This window comes from Felis catus, chromosome D3 (genome assembly GCF_018350175.1).
Source record: "Felis catus isolate Fca126 chromosome D3, F.catus_Fca126_mat1.0, whole genome shotgun sequence".
NCBI classification, from domain to species: domain Eukaryota; kingdom Metazoa; phylum Chordata; class Mammalia; order Carnivora; family Felidae; genus Felis; species Felis catus.
The window spans coordinates 64,025,964-64,042,186 of record NC_058379.1 but is presented as its reverse complement, the minus strand read 5'-3'; the positions used below and the strand labels follow the sequence as shown (position 1 = coordinate 64,042,186).

General features: G+C 35.8%; 1 long non-coding RNA gene across 1 annotated transcript in view; it reads left to right on the top strand.

Moving 5' to 3' along the window:
* LOC123381411 overlaps window positions 1-10,952 on the top strand; it is a 212,567-nt gene extending 201,615 nt beyond the window's left edge. The window contains exon 3 of the long non-coding RNA XR_006588328.1: window positions 7,529-10,952. This is a non-coding gene — a long non-coding RNA (uncharacterized LOC123381411). The remainder of the gene's footprint in view (window positions 1-7,528) is intronic.
* The last annotated feature ends 5,271 nt before the right edge of the window (window positions 10,953-16,223 follow it).

The following is a 16,223-nucleotide window of genomic DNA, read 5'->3' as shown; positions in this document are numbered from 1 at the left end:
TCTGGTGAAGATTCCCTGAAGTTTGCTAAAGTTTTACTAAGGGTTTGGTTCAGAAAAAAATTCATTTTTTCACAATATGCAGCTTCCAAAAATGAAATTAAATGTAGACTATTTACAAAGCAAAGGCTACATCCTAAATTAGTCAGAGTCTCTATTTGCAAGCAATAGCACCCAGATCTTTTTTTTTTTTTTATTTTGCTTAGACTTGCTAACTAGTTAGGCAAAAACAAAACAAAACAAAAACAAAAAATCTAGGAGGCTAAATGAGAGTTTTCTGTCTTCCTCCTTGGGAAGTAGGGAGTTACGAAACACATCACAAATGTCCATTTCATATCCTTTAGTTAATTTTGATTCTCACTACAACCCTATGAAATAGTTATCAAATGTAATACTGTCTCCATTTTACAGATAAGAAGATGTGAGCCCAGAGAGGAAATAAGAAATTTATATTCATATTATCCACTGTACTTGATATTCCATGTTATCCTCTTTAATCCTCACTAATCGTTGACTAAGTTAATTATCCTTATGTTATAGAAAAGTAATTGAGTCTTAAAGTGGTTATGTGAATTGTTCATGGTCAAAATGCTAGTAAATTACAAAATTAAGGTTAAAATCTATGTCAGTTGATTCTATAGCCAGTATTCTTTCCGATATACTAGGTTGCCTTTATAAAAAGTACAAGATCATAAACCAGAAAGGTAAATTATTTCAATGTCAACTGATATATAAAGTGATGTTCAGATCTCTTGTAAATTATTAACTTAGATTCCAACGTATATAGGCAAAAGCACTTGTCTATTTTGGATAATTAATGGGAAATTAAATGCATGCATATTTAATGTTAATGCTATTTATAGAATATCAAATTATTATAATATTAAAACAATATTATCTCCATTTTTATTCTAGTATAAAGAAATCACTCTTATGAGTTAACAATCTGGAAATGGCTATATTGAATCAGACACTAATCTTCCAGATATATGACACTTTGAAACAAAATATGTGAGTTTTGACTATAATGTTAATTGAATTCTTTGGGGGATTTTAAGATATACAATGCCCTTAGTATAAGCTAGAATATTTCAGTATGGAGGGAAGAAGTTCACATTTAGAAAGGAGTGTTTCAGGACAGTCTGACTTGCCTCCTAAATTGAGAATCACATTTTAAAGTTTTCTAAAAATGCTTGCTTGGCTTACTGTGGGCAATTCAGTTTGAAAGAAATGCCAATTCAGAGCCTGTCAAGGGAAAAAGTATCTTCCCTCCTTCAGAAGCCTCTTTTACCTTCTTCCTTTGCACTCTACATTAACTTACCTTTAATCTCAAATAACTTTTATGGTGGTATTTTATATGTACAAACACCTTTGAAATTCTAAAATTCAATCAACTGTCTCCTGGAGTTTTTATAAACATTATAATTGTTGTGGTTTAGTCATGTTTATTGCATCTCTTATCCTAATGGCTACAACAGAATCCCACTTTCCCCAACCACTCATTTATATATGGGCATTTCCAAGGCATAATTCTCTGAAGTCCTCATCAAATAGTCCATAACTACAACATGCTTTTGTCACTTCTCACTTCTGCTTGGTTCCCCTCTGCTGAGGAGGGTTGTTTCTGCTAGAGCAGCCTTGTGGTCTTGTACTTTGCAATGCCTTCCCTTTTGTCTGGCTCTCCCATACTGCTGTGGCTACAATAGGATGGCCTGCTGCATTTCCTGGCAGCCCTCTCAGTATCTGCTAGCTTAAATGCCACTACTGGTTCTCATGGTTACCTTGGTGGAGCAGAATCCTGTGATATTATAAACCTATTCAGTGTCTGGTGACAAAATATGGAAAATACTACTCTTTTATTTGTCACACTGTATAAAAGGACCACCATAATACTACCAGTCTGGACACTAATCTTGTAGATCTTTGCTTAGATCCTAATATCAGGGACCATGTGTTGTTCTCTGGAACCTACAGCTTCATCAGCCTCACCTGACCCAGGTGAGAATCTGCATTTTAATGGGATTCTCAGGTGATTTCACATGTATCTTAATGTCTGAAAAGGTTTGCATCAGTAGATTTGGTTAAAAAGCAGATCTTTTAATTGTGACAATGGCTTCTCTATCACTGTGTAAATCACAATGGACCAACTAGGTCAAGAAAACATTCCTGGTTTCAGACCTTCTGTGTGTGTTCAGAATGGACTTCTCTCTAGGAAGCCAACTTTATTACAGATTCAAGTTTATTATTTTTAGACCTCTTTTCCCTGGAAACTGCTTAGATCTTGAGGCAGATAGATTTCTGCCCCTCCAAATTCTGAAACACATTTGAACCCAACTGTATCTTAGTGGTGAACACTGATCCAAACTGGAACATCCTACTCCATTTGCACTGTGTGTCACTTCTGCTCTAGGATCTTTCAACAGTGGACTCAACTTTAGTAGAGTGAATCGATTATTTATTATTTATTATAAGAGCCTTTTATGTTACCTCTTATTCCACATCAAATTTTGTGCAAGAGCTTTACCAGCTATGCAAAAACATTTGACAAAAGCAGATAGACGCGAAGTTTAAAGGTTAGACAGGAGTGTTTGGAAAATCTACACCAGAACATCATAATGTGTCTCTTATCTTAGATTGAGAGGCACTTTAAGTTTTTAAAAAAGATTGTGTGGCTTAGTTTGAGCAAATATAGTTCATGAGCTTAAAAAGTTCTTAGAAGCAGAAAGCTTTATTAACACCAGCTAACTGACAGGTTAATTTGTTAATATCCCTTATTAAAATATGCTATATATACATCAGTCTGCTTATACATGACATTTAAACAAGATTTTCTTAGGATATTCCTTTAATTCTGTTATTCATTTTATGTAGCTTTGTACATTGGCATCTAGTAATAAGATCTGTGTATTATATTTTTTAAAAAATTTTTAACGTTTATTTATTATTGAGAGAGAGACACAGAGCGTGAGCAGGGAAAGGGTAGAGAGAAGGGAAGACACAGAATCCGAAGTAGGCTCCAGGCTCTGAGCTGTCAGCACAGAGCCCAATGCGGGGCTCGAACTCAAACTGTGAGATCATGACCTGAGCCGAAGTCGGACGCTTAACCGACTGAGCCATCCAGGTGCCCCTGTATTATAATTTTTAATCCGTAATACTACTGTGATTGTTTACATTAAAAAAATTGTTTTTTAGAGAAATTTTAGATCTATAAAATAATTGAACAGAAAATACAGAGTGGATTTATTTATTTTTCATAATTTTGTTATCTAACCAGATCCTACTTTTTATTCAACATTACATTTTCTAAATGCCGCAACCAGTACAGGACACAGGGGTACATCGCTAAATTAAAAGAAAATGGTTCTGTTTTTATCTCAGGCCTATACTTATCATGGTCAGCATCACCATCATTGGCATCATTAGACTGTCTTCATCCTTTAGCTATTTCTTCAGTAATCTGTTGAAAATTCTGAGCTTTGTCTTTTACACCTTACTCTAGAAAAGAATAGGCTAGTCAGATACTTTATTTGTGTACCCTAATGTTCACAGTAACTATCCTGTGACTCAAAGATGCAATATTAAAAAATTAGGTTATACCTAATTAAAAAATAAAAAAAGCTATTAGAAGCTTTATTTATTTTATTATCAGTTCAGGCTTCTAAATGCTCACCAAGGAACTGACCACACAAATGGCATAACTATAGCTGTTTGAGTAGGGCTGCCGAACCTTGAACTCACTGGGCTATTTCTTCTGAAATCTCCGTGTAAACAACTAGTTAAATAAACTCAATAAACAGAAACAAAGGATTGGTTGTACAGCTTCTTCTGAAGAAGAAACCCATGACCTTTTCTGATTTTCAAAAGAGAAAATAAAGGATCCGAGGATAAAGAGAGCCTATCAACTGACTTATCAATCTTGCCACCACATAATGGTTTCATTATTTGAAATTGTTTTCTATTTCAGTTCTTATGATGTTGGATTTACCCTTGGCTTCAAATTATCCATTGTATGTCCAGAATTAATTTGTTTGACATAGGCCCCACTAACCTGACAGGCCATTAATTGAAGTGAGTTAATTCCGGACACAGTTTCTCATAACTGGAGGGAACAATGGAGGGATAAGGGATAAGGAGCAAAGCTGAATAATGAAGGATTTCATCACAGTCTCACTTCAAAAGTTCAGCTGCAGTGAGGGCTCAGCTATTAAACTAAAATGTGGGATGATGGCAACTTATTCCTAATGGACAAACTGGCCAGTAAGTGGAACCACAAAACCTGGTAAAAAATGAAGAGGTGTTACTGAAGCAGAAGGAATGTCTAGAAGGTTCCCAGAGCTTGATCTTAAGAGTCACATGGACAAACCTGAGGAACCATAGGGGATCATTGTCATTAATATTACTAACTTATGTCTAACACATATACAGAACAATCAATCAACAAGTATTTATCAAGTGCATCTGTAAAAGTACACTGCTTTACATAGTTTTGGAGAAAAAAAATTTTTTTCTGATAAGTTTTTTTCTGATAAGTTTATCAGACATAGACACTGACTTCAGAGAATTCCTAATTTAGCTAAGGAGAAAGTTAACATATTTGCAAATAAAATAAAGCCTTAGAATTAAGAAATAATGCTAAGTTAAATCTGTTCTTACTACTGCATTCATCTCTTCTGCAACATTAATATCTTCTGTGATATTTCCAAAATAGTATTGCACAATTTCCTCTTAATCACAACCATTAACAGGGAGTTCACTGATTCTTAAATTCTGAGGGCAGTATATTCCATTTGGGCCACTTCAATACTTACAAAGTTGTACTCTCTATTAAATCAATCTCCAGGGGTGCCTGGGTGGCTCAGTCGGTTAAACGTCCAACTTGAGTTCAGGTCATGTCATGATCCCATGGTTCATGAATTCAAGCCCTATGTCAGGCTCTGTGCTGACAGCTCAAAGTCTGGAGACTGCTTCAGATTCTGTGTCTCCCTCTCTCTTTCTCTATCTCTCCCCTGCTTGCTCTCTGTCTCTCTGTCTCTCTCTCTCTGTTTCTCAAAAATAAATAAACATTAAAAATTTATTTTAAAAAGATCAATCTCCATTTCTGTTTATTGGACTGTGTTGTGACTTCCATGGCTGTCATAGTTTCATATTATTTATCCAATCCTCCTCTCCAAGGCTATAATTTCAAATTTCCATGATGCCCATTATATCTCTACTAGGTCTTTTCTTCTCTTAGAATTTTCCTTTCAGTTGATACTTTCTAAGGAGAAGTCATATGACATCATCCTAATGGCCATTACAATCAGGGTACTTCTCTCCCTGTTGAACTCTCATTCTTCAAGATTCCATGCAAGTTGAGTTTTCTGAGGACAGTAATACTGATGCCAAAAATAATGATTTCTTGTTGTCTTCAGTTTACTACTTCTCAAGTCATGGGTAAAATCCTCTGATTTATCAAATTTATCCACATAATTTTATTAATCTTTTTTAACCATACTTTGGCCAGTTTCCCCTACACTGTACTTTTGTTCAGCTTCAAAAATTTTAAATGTGACATACTTCCATTTATTCTACTAAGTAATTATATTGCTGATATGCGGACACCCTGTTGCTATAGAATATACTTATTTTACCAGTATTAAAGTCTCTTAAAAGTAGGGAGATTCATGTGACTGTATAATGCAGGTGATAAAAATTAGGGAGAAACCATGATAGGCTGAAGTGGGTGAGATTAGCTTACTGAAGGATGAGTAGGAGTTGATTTTGCTGAAGGGAGATTAGAGCACATGGATAGGGTACAAAATGTGAGGAGAAAATGAGTAAAATGAAAAAAAAATGTCTCAGGAAAAATGAGAATTATTAGATAAAATGATAACAGGAAACTAAATTCTAATGTCACTACTAACTTGAGATGTTTTTTCAAAGTTTTAGAAATGATGGAAGGCATTGTTCCTGGAATGAGGACCACTTAAGAGTGGTTATTTGCTAGACAATCTGGGATTCAGTAGTTCTAAAATTAGAAGGGGCAGTATACCCATTACTGTGATAATTCTGCAAAGAAAGCAGAAATATTCAAGAAGAGGATATGGCCATAACCCTGATGATGGCATTGGTATCTACACAAGAACAAATCAATTTGATGTTGTTGTTGTTGTTGTTGTTATTAATTATTATTATTATTATTATTATTATTATTATTATTATTATTATTTTGGTTAACTTTTGGTTAACTTTTGGCCAGTACTCTAGTCTTCATGTAGTAATATCAAGTAACATGCAAGTCATAACAGCCTTTTATTCTGTTTCGCATTGTGAAAAACACCTGCCAGTTCACAAGAACAGGATCAGCATATTTTAAGTGAACTTATTACATCTTTATGTAAGTCCAAATAGCAATTGTAATTTGGGTACTCCAGAATTGACAAAATTGGGTACTCCAGAACAATTAACAAATTGTTCATTTCCACTGGAAATCCCATTTGAAAGCTAATAATAATAATCAGTTGCTGACAATCTATGGTAGTTAAGCCCATACCCTTGTTTCTCTGAAGAATTAAACAGTAAGGGCAAAGATAGAAAACCAGCAAACAAACAAACTGTGTATATGTATGTGTGTGTATGTGTGTGTGTGCGCGTGTGTGCATGTGTGCGTGTGTGCGTGTGTGTGTGTGGTCACTTATAGGAATCCTTGAGTTAAGAACACAAGTCATAATCTACCTGGGTTTCCACCTTGAAGTATAAGTTCTGCCCTTGATATATCCACCTCATAGTGTGTCCAGGAAAGACAATAGCAGTTCAACAAAAACAGAGACAAATGAGCACAGGAAAATGATGACATTTTGAGAGGTGCTCCAGGAGTTATCTCAGAGCTAAATTCAAGATATAGACCCCAGCACACAATTCTGTTGTTAAAAATGTGTGTAAACCAATTGGCTTCATCTATCAGTCATTCATTCCCTGAAGTTGAGGGCTCTGGATCTGGCTAGTACATATGCCAGAGGAATACATTCCTCTATTCATGAGAGGATTCCTCTATTCACATCCAATGCAGTTTTCAAGCTCTATTGTGTTTGGAATCAGATCATGCAGAAATTAAGGGGAAAACAACCCTCAAAAATGTTAGGAGTTTCTTGCCTATCCCTGACTGATAAAAGCCATTTGCCCAGCAAGGAACTTTTAAAAATCATAAGACGAAGTTAGTTATAAACCACCTAATGTGATTGCTGTGGGTTACTTGATAGTTATCCTTGGAAACTACCTTTTATTGTCATATGTCAGGTGATTTATCTCTAGAAGTAATCTTACCCACTAGCAAAGGCTTATCTTCTGTCCAGTCCAACAGAATGCATGACAATACACATTTTTAAATATGTTCAGCTTATTATGTTAAACAAAAATTTCTTAGTTATTCCTGCCACCATAGAGTTTTAATTAGACAGGCAAAATATTTTTTTTCAAAAATCATGTCCATTTGTATATATTACATGGAGAGATGGGAAATTATGTTTTGCTATTTGTTTGCTATTTTTTACAGGAACAAAGGTGCATAATCAGCTGCCTGCTGGTATTCTGGGGAAAAAATGTCCTTGGCTCCTTCTAGATTTTACTTCAAGAGTATTGAGAAACCCAATGAGATAAACCCATGTTATCATCATCATGAGAAGAGAACTTCAAAGCCATGGAATCTAGAAATAAAATCAATGGATGACATGACAGAAGAGGAAGGAGGTGTGTGGAACTGATAAACCAACACCATAGGTACACTTTAACCTTAATTTATAATCCCATATTTTCTTGGGCTCCCTGCCTTTAAAAATAGCCATACAGTCTTTAATTCTACCAGGTGCTTTTAGTTTTTCTTTTTTTTCCTAAGTTTTATTTATTTTTGGGAGAGAGAGTCAGAGAGACAGAGCATGAGCAGGGGAGGGGCAGAGAAAGAGGGAGATACAGAATCCAAAGCAGGCTCCAAGCTCCAGGCTCTGAGCTGTCAAGCACAGAGCCCCACCACAAACTGTGAGATCATGACCTGAGCCAAAGTTGGACACTTAATCAAGTGAGCCATTCAGGCGCCTCTACCAGATGCTTTTAATGTGTTCCTTTGATAACTGTTTAGTTTTACAGTTATTAAAACATTTATTGAAACTTAATTTTTTGATGTGTGCTGAGAGATAATCATCTAGGAGTAACACTTGGCATCATATTTTAGAAGGCTGGAGAAGAATTGGACTAATAGTAGCTGGAAGAGAGCCTGAACCATCCTATACCTGTATCACAGGTTTTTTTAATGGGCCGTTTGGATGTCCTGAAGGAAAACTAGAGCATAAGCCATTTTTGTTAACAATGCTACAAGTTCTAAATTATTTTTCTGGATATGATTGCATTGCTTAGGATGAATTTTGAACACCAGCCATAGGAAATATGCCCTGCACCTACCCTTCTTGAGAAAGGTTTGTTATTCATAGGTCACCATGCTTTATACCACGTGACTTCACCCCTCTGACCAGAACAGACCAGAATACCACCCATGGGCTGGCCAGGGTCTGGGTCGTGGTTCATACTGAGAGCTCTCTGCCAGACTTGTATTACCTATAGGGTGATGACAGCCCAGGATAGTCTGATCTGCTCCAAGGAATTATCAAAACCAAAGATAAAAAGAGACTCTAGAGTTAGATAGAAATCAACCAAAGTCTGCTTCTGAGGATGTGATTAGTAATAGAGTTGCTGTTGAAACCTGACAGCTTGTGTCACAATAATGAAGCCATGTAAGTACCTGAATTGTTATTTATTTCCTTCTAAGTCTATTCACATTAGTTCTTACCTCTTTTTGGTTTCCTTACATCCTCATGTATTTGCCCCTATTTACCCCATTTACTGAAGCAACTTGAGTGTGCACTTATCTTATACCAGGTAAGTGAGCCTAAGTAATGTAGTCTTCAGGGGGCAGAGGTCAGGAAGCAATAGAGTGATATTGGCCTGTTGACAGCACTTCCCCCTCACCATGCAGAACCTAATAGTTGGTTCTATTAAAACTCAAGAATGTGCTAGAACAAACAGGACCACATGTTTCAGAGTGGCTTTTAGTTCTTTGCTTATGGATTTTGGCCCCATTAAGAATGAACTGGAAACAAGGAGATGACTATGTTTGGGAAGCTCTATTCAGGAATTAAATAAGGCCCCTCATGATACGTAAGCCAAAACGGCAGAATTGGTGTAAAATGCCTGCCAGCATTGTGAGCATGTCACAAATGACAGAAACTAGAGCCATGAAGAGATTTACCCATATAAGTAGATGCACTACTTCTGTGCACTTTGACATTTCAAAGATAGTAGTTAACTTATTTTTTATCTTTTCCATAATGGGTTTATGTCATCATTTAAAATGATAGTATTATAATACATGGCAATCTTTCACAATAAGATATTTCTTCAAACAAATAGCAAATTTGAGCAATTTGAAAGGAAGGAAGGAAAGACAAAAGGATAGAAAGAAGGAAAAAATCTGGATTCTTAAATAAATTATTCAGCTAATGAACTCCAATGATATGTTTAAAATGGTTCAAATGTTAAATCTGGTATCTGAATGTAGGCATTGACCTTCATGAACAGTCTATAAAATGTATGGGACAGAGGAACATGCATGTGAACTGAAATCACCTGAACCCTAAACTCTCAAACTTTTCTGTTGCTTATGTCTGAGGTGTTTTTAGGAATGTCAAATGGATTCTCAAGGTAGATGATAGATAGATAGATAGATAGATAGATAGATAGATAGATAGATAGGGAGGGAAGGGAGAAAAGAAAGAAGGAAAGAAGATCAAGGCTAGTAAATTATATTCCACTACTACACAGAAGTTAGTGAAAATATTAGACATCTTTCAAATTCTTTGAAAAGATAAAATCCAGGGTAGTATTATTGGTTTTTAGACAGAATGTAGAATTATAGAGTTAATTTCATTTGGCTAGTGTTCTAGCAAACTTAGCCAATAGGAGAATAAACAGACCTCAGTTGCCAAGATTTATGTCAAAGGATCATAGATGACTGAATCAGGAGGTTTCACACCTGATTTGAACTCCAAATCAGTTCATTAATGTAAACTGTAAATCAAAAGCCATAGCCCTGGGGCTTGGTGATAAGGCAAACTGACATATAAGCCAGAAGGACTTCACAACAAATAGACCAAAATTGGAAACAGAACAAACCATAAAGTGCATGTCACTAGGCATAGAGACAGCTGGCTTAGAGCTAGAAATCAGGACAAATAGGCATAGAGCCAAAAGTTGATGCCAGAAATGGGATATAGACTTCTGACTTTGCCCAGTGGTTAAGCTCCATAATACTCGATAAATATTTACCTAACTGACTGAATGAGTGAATGTTAATAAGCAGTCATCCCCTCGCCAATGAAATAAGGGGCTTCTGCACTGAAAGTCAGGCTTTCAGGGTAGCTGGGTGGCTCGCTCGATTAAGCATTGAACTCTTGATTTCAACTCAGGTCATGCTCTCACAGTTGTGAGATTGAGCCCTGCACTGGGCTCCATGCTGAACTGAGTGTGGACCCTGATTAAAAGTCTCTCCATCTCTCTCTGCCCATCCTGTGTGCACATATGTGCTCTCTCACTCTCTCTTTCAAAAAAAAAGTTGGCTTTCAATTTAAAGTACATATAATTAATGAAGGAGGATATTCAATTCAATAATAACCAATGATAATAATGCTACTAATAATAGTGGTAATGATACATAGGTACTATTTATTAAGCACTTATTACACAGCAGATACAATGAGTGACTTATATATATTATCACACATTATCTGTATTAAAATTCTCTGAAATAGTTGTTACTATTATCACCCCATTTCTGCAGGCCTGGAGAGATTTAGACATCTCCCCAGAGTCACCAGGCTACTATGTGGCAGGTCCTAAATTACATTGAGGCATGACTGCTTTTAAAATTTAGAGTCTTAATTCACTAACATGACTTCCATTGTGTGTGTGTGTGTGTGTATGTATATAAATATATATATATATATATATATATTTTATATATATATATATATATATAATATATATATATAGTTGGTTTGTTTGAAGTTTTTATTTAATTCTAGTTAGTTAACATATAGTGTAATATTAGTTTCAGGAGTAGAAATCATTGTATTTACTGAACAGCTGTTATATTTCAGTGAATCCCTAATGCTTTGCAAGAAATTAAAAAATAAGACACACTATTGTCTTCAAAGGATATTTTCCTTTGAAGACAATAGTATGCCTTATCTAAAGGATGTTACTTCAGGGGCACCTAGGTGACTCAACTTAAGCATCTGACTCTAGATTTCGGCTCAGTCATGATCTCCTGGTTTGTGAGGTCAGGGGCCCCATGGTGCTCTGCTCTGACATTGTGGAGTTGCTTGGGATTCTCTCTGTCTCCCTCTCTCTACACCTCCCCCGATCAAGCACACAACTGTGCTCTGTCTTTGTCAAAGTAAAGAAATAGACAAATAAAAAACAAAATAAAGGATGATACTTCATGTATTAAGGATCAATACTTAATGGTTTTTATTTTTCTTTGCGATTTTTGCCTTTTCTTATTTTGGGGTGGCAGAGTGCAATATTAGGGTTATGATTTGCTTATGCATACCTGCTTTTCTCCTGAGGAGACATTAACAATTAAAATATTACGGGGCGCCTGGGTGGCTCAGTCGGTTGAGCGTCCGACTTCGCTCAGGTCACGATCTCATGGTCCGTGAGTTCGAGCCCCGCATCAGGCTCTGTGCTGACAGCTCAGAGCCTGGAGCCTGCTTCAGATTCTGTGTCTCCCTCTCTCTCTGGTCCTCCCCCCATTCATGCTCTGTCTCTCTCTGTCTCAAAAATAAATAAATGTTAACAAAAAATTTAAAAATAAAAAAAAATAAAATAAAACAATTAAAATATTAAAATAAGTATTTCAAAATTTAGATATAATTCACATTCTGTAAAATTCACTTTTTGAAGTATGTAATTCAGTGGTTTTTATTATATTACAAAGTTGTGAAACTATAATTACTCATTAATTTCAAAACATTTCCATCACTGTATCAATGCCTAATGTTACAAATTTTGATTTTGAATTTAATTATTTCTCAATTTTTTAAGGCAACAAGACTATTTTTAAAAAATATTTTTTTTATTTTTAAAATTGTTTTAATGTTTGTTTATTTTTGAGAGAGAGATTGACAGAGTGTGAGCAGGGGAGGGGAGAGAGAGAGGGAGACACAAAATATGAAGCAGGCTCCAGGCTCTGAGCTGTCAGCACAGAGGCTAATGCGGGGCTCGAAGTCACAAACCATGAGATCATGACCTGAGCCAAAGTGATGTTCAACCAACTGAGCCACCTGGGCACCCCCAAAAAAAACTTTTTATAGGGGTACTTGGGTGGCACAGTTGGTTAAACATCTGACTTCAGCTCAGGTCATGATCTCACAGGTCATGTGTTTGAGCCCTGTGTCAGGCTCTGTGCTGACAGCTTGGAGCCTGGAGCCTGCTTCAGATTCTGTGTCCCCTCTCTCTCTGTCTCTTCCTTACTCATGCTCTGTCTCTCTCTCTCTCACTCAAAACTAAACATTAGAAAAAATTTAATACTTCTTACAAAAAAATTCATAATAAAAGATATATTAAAACAGAATTGCCTTCCTTTGTAAGTGAGCATGAATAGAGCTCTAACCACTCTCCCTCCCTATCCCCTTACTGCTTAGAAGTCAGTTTAGAAAACAATGGTTTAGCAGAATTTGTAGTATGCATTGTAAACATACTGTAGAAAGAACTAAAAGTCCTCAGTGGGTGGGTGGGGACAAACAAGGATACAGGAAGCTCCTGACAAGGAAGGGACTCCAAAATATTGTATTGTGTAAGTGAAGCACACGGAAACACTCTTACATGATGCCATGGGTTAAACTGTTTCTTCCCCAAACTCATATGATCAAGACCTAATCCCTATTATTTTAGAACACCTTGTTTGAAAGTAGCATTGTATATGTAGTTAAATCCATTAAGGTGGGTCCTCATCCAGTGTAACTAGTGTCCTTATAAAATGGGAAAGTTTGGGCACAGACATACACACAGTGAAGGGTATAGAAAGGTGAAGGTAGAGATTGAGGTGATTCTTCTACAAACCAAGGAATGTCAAAGGTTGCCAGCAAACCACCAGAAGCTAGGGGAGCAGCATGGAACACATTCTCCCTCACAGACCCCAGAAAGAACCAAAGCTATCAACACTTTGACATTGGATTTCTAGTCTCCAGAACTGGAAGACAATAAATTTCTATTGTTTAAGACACCCAGTTCGTGATGATTTGTTACAGCAACCCAAGCAAACCAGTACATATGCGTGACATCCATCCTGAGATTCATGTTTGTCAGTGGCACTTACTCAGAGTTCCCATGAAGATTGCTTGTGTTCCAGAGAAGTTCTCATTCTTTGGAAGAGGAGTTGCATCAGGCCCAAATCTGATTGTCTTCATGCCTAATTGTTGTGGAAACATTCTTCATTCATATCACTCCTTTTTAGTCTTTATCTATCACTGATGAATAAATGTCCTTGTCTCCTCAGTGGCCACTTCCCTTAATGCTAACCACCAAGTTACATTTGTCTTCATCCTGGCACATGCTATGATCTCAACAGGAATACCACAAACACATTATGATCTGAGCTTGCTGTTAAGTTAGTAAAACAGAGTGATGAGAAAGAAGTTCAGAAAGAGGAAGTAAGATTTGTAAAGAACAAATATCAATGATTTTGTAATTTGACATGTGTTTTTTGAAATTCAGATGAATCAATTGCCGAGCTAGTGGCTTGTCCTTATGATCTTCCCATTCACTGCAAAAACCTATGCACAACAGCAGATATCTAGGAAGGAAATCTCCATCTATAGAATACAGTATGTGCTCTGCCCCTTCAGAATAGAACAAACTCTCTTTCCTTTTAAGGTATTCACTGAGAGCTTTTCTAATTGTACCCAGAATATATATTACAGGGTTCAAACATTGTTTGTAAAAATATAGTGAGTAAAATAAAGCTAGAGAAAAGAAAATGTTATTAAGAGAATCATGATGAAAAGAAAACACAACTACAAAACTGTGATATATTTATCAAAAAAATTCTGCATATAAGTGGACTCACACAGTTCAAACTCCCGTTGTTCAAGAGTCAATTGTATATTTTTTGCTTAGAAACATAAGTGTCACTGTGTCAAAAACACCTTAAGTGATATTAAAGGTAAGTTAACTGGGGAAATGATTGCAACATACTTTCCAGAATAAGGGTCAGCATACATAATCATAAATACTTTTTTTAATATTTGAGAGAAAGAGAGCACACAAGCAGGGGGGAGGGGCAGAGGGAGAAAGAGAGAAAGAATCCCAAGCAGAACCCACTCTCAGCCCAGAACCCAACACAGGGCCTTACCCCACAACCCTGGGATCATGAACTGAGCCAAAATCAAATCAGTCACTGAACTGACTGAGCCACCCAGACTCCCCTAATAATAAATTATTTAAATGTTATAAAGGCAACACTCTAAAATGATCATATGAGAAAGATTTATTTATTTATTTATTTCTCATAATCTTATATGAGAAAGATTTATAAAAGATCATATGAGAAATAAGTAATTATCATAAGTATAAATACAAAAACAACTTATAAAACAATGCTGAGCTACACTAGTATTCAAAGAAACACAGTTAAAAGCAATATTGCTCGGTGCCTCTGTGGCTTAGTCCATTGAGCATCTGACTCTTGGTTTCGGCTCAGGTCATGATCCAATGGTCATAGGGTCAAGCCACATGTTGGGCTCTGCACTGACAGTGTGGAGCCTGCTTGAGATTCTCACTCTCCTCCTCCCTCTGTCTCCCCAACCCGTGCATGTGTGTGTGCAAGCACTGTCTCTCACTCTCAAAATAAATAAATAAACTTTTTTTTTTTTAAAAAAGCGATATTGCCATGTTTTCTCAATGAGATTGGCAAAGATTAAAGGAATAATAATCCTCAGTGTTGCCATATAAGAAAGCATTTGACATGAGCTCAGATTGCTATTGGCAGAAGTTGGTAAAAAAAAAAATTCTGGTAACATATATCAAAATCCTTAAACTTATGTTTATTTGGCAAAGCAATCCCACTTCTAGGAATCAGTCTTCAGGATGTAACTGCATATGCACAGAGAGTAATATACATATCTGACCATCATAGTGTGTTTAAAAGAAAAGTCTTAAAATAACTAGCCAATAATTTAGAAGCTACAGGGGAATGCTGTGAAAATATTATATGATATTGAATGATATTTACCATCATCGAAACATGAAGACCTATGTTTGAAAAATCAGTTTACAAAAAGAAGATACATATTCTGATTATACTTTTGTTTAAAATATTGCACATAAGAGTGGTAACACCATTTTATATTATAGGTGGTTCTCTCTGGGTAGCTGACTGTAGGTAATTTTCTTCTATTTGCCTAATTTTTGTAATAAACATTGATTACATGTATAATAAAAGATTTTTCTTAAAAATAACTCTATTAATTGGGCTGATAAATCACTTATAATCACATAGACTGATTAGAGCCAAATTTGGGGTCTTTTATATTCAGCAAAGAATACAAATAGGAATGAATCTCCTAGTATTCCAGTTGTAGCTCTTATTGAGTTCATCTGAAGTTTAACAGTCATTTAATCTCCAATCTTGACAGGATTCAGTGGGTGGCCAATTTAACATGGATTGACATCAAAATGTCAGCTCTAGAAATTTAATTCAAAGGGGATTTTTTTTTCAGAGAGAATGAAATAAGATAACCTGAGCAGTGAAAATGGAAACAACAGAGAATTTAACTGGAAAACAAAAACAAACAACAAAAAACGAAGTCTGTGTTGATTATAGGATTTCCAAGACTTTATTGGACTTTCAGAGAGGAAATATACCTTATGGAATTAGTACCTGGGTTCATCTCCTCCAAACTCCCTTTCATTCCCCTAAATAGTTGGCATTTCTGTGGCAGGTGTAAGAAATCAATTTCCTTATGGGAATTGTACCTGCTCAATTTATAGCTTTAATTTGGTCAAAGTCTTTATATATTTTCCAGGAATTTGATTAGTAAAGGGACTTTTAAAAAATCAAAATAGTTTATACTAGTATGAAATACAATAGGGTAAGCTAAATAATAGTTAACATTCATGTGACTTATAAATTGCAAATCATT